Source organism: Myotis lucifugus, unplaced genomic scaffold (assembly GCF_000147115.1).
Source record: "Myotis lucifugus unplaced genomic scaffold, Myoluc2.0 scaffold_1, whole genome shotgun sequence".
Lineage (NCBI taxonomy): Eukaryota > Metazoa > Chordata > Mammalia > Chiroptera > Vespertilionidae > Myotis > Myotis lucifugus.
Genome location: NW_005871049.1, coordinates 38,235,989 through 38,237,531, shown reverse-complemented (window position 1 = coordinate 38,237,531; position 1,543 = coordinate 38,235,989).

Sequence of the window (1,543 nt, the reverse complement as noted above, 5' to 3'; positions counted from 1 at the left end):
CCAAATTCATATAGAATTATAATTTTCTCTCAGGATCCAAAATCTAGGGGAAAATGTTAAGGTCTGCCTAGCCATCTTTGTAGACATTACTATTTTGGTTGATATATAAAGATTTAATATAATTAGTTAAGCCTATTTCTTTTTCTCCGATTTCTCTAATTAGTAAAAATTTTTTGCTGTAAAGATAAAAGAAAGTTTCACTTATGTTTTAGCCAGGTACTATACCAGTACAACATTACTTCCTTTAAGAGTAGTTCAATCTATTTAAACGCATTGAAGGATAAGTTTCTTCAGATTATTATTTTTTTAAAGAATCACCTATCTCAGAAAATTTATTGTGCCCTTTCTTGGACATTTTTCAAGGTATGATAACATTGCTCATAATTTATTCCTATTTTATTGGCCACTGTCACCAGTTTAACTTAATACAAAAAGTTTTTTTTATATTGTAATTTAGATTTTGAGAACTCAGAGTTCCATAATTTTGGTAATTATCATTCACTAGTAACATCTATATATATAAAACCCTAATATGCAAATAGACCAAACAGTGGAACAACCGAACAACTGAAAAACTGGTCGCTATGACATGTGCTGAACACCAGGGGGCGCAGGTAGAACATGGCGGGTGTCAGCAGCAGGCAGCAGAGCATGGAACATGGCAGGCATTGGCCGAGGCAGGATGGTGGAGCAGATGAGCAGGGGTGCCAGACCAAGGCGGGGCACCGGTCACTGTTATTGGGGCAAGCCTCTGGTAGTTACTGAAAATTCTTTGCTCCCGTGTGCCATGGTCCCGCCAGGTGCTTGCACCTGCTGCCAGCACCAGAGCCACTGCTCGCACCTGCTGCCGGTGCCCAGCGCCAGCCCCGATCGCTCAGCACTGTCAGCAGGTGCAAGCGGCGGCTGCTGGCCCCGATCACATCTGAGGGCTTCTCCACCTCCCCCTGCTCCTGAGGGGTGATTGGGGCAGCAGCTGCCACTCGCGTCTGCTGATGGCTCAGAGCAACTGGGGCTGGTGCCATCAGCGCATGGGAGCGGTGGCGGCAGGAGCAGGGCTGCGGCAGGAGGGGCTGGGCAGGGGCACAGAGGATGGGCCGAAACCACCCCCCCTGTGCCCACCACAGCCTTGCGACTCACAGTTACTTTCAAGGTGCACGAATTTGTGCACTGGGCCCCTAGTAACTATTTATAAGACTAATATTTTTCAAGCTTTTTATTTTATCATATTTCCTGCAATAGGGTGAACTACATTATTATTTTTATTTGACCTGGGGTTTTTGTTATATAAGTCAGCTTGTTTATATTACTAATTTGCAACTATTTTTTTGTGTTGTACTTGCTTAGAATAAAACTAGATAGAGTTAAATAATTTCTGTTTTCTAAATTGGCAGTTTTTTTAAATGCTTAGTAAAAAGGCATGTTATTTTTGAGTACCACTGAATTTTGAGTCAGGCGACTTGATTTTTAGGTTTGTCTCTCTTCTAAATAAACTGTGTAACTTTGGAGTTTTACCTCTTAGAACCTTGGTTTTCTCATTTGTAAA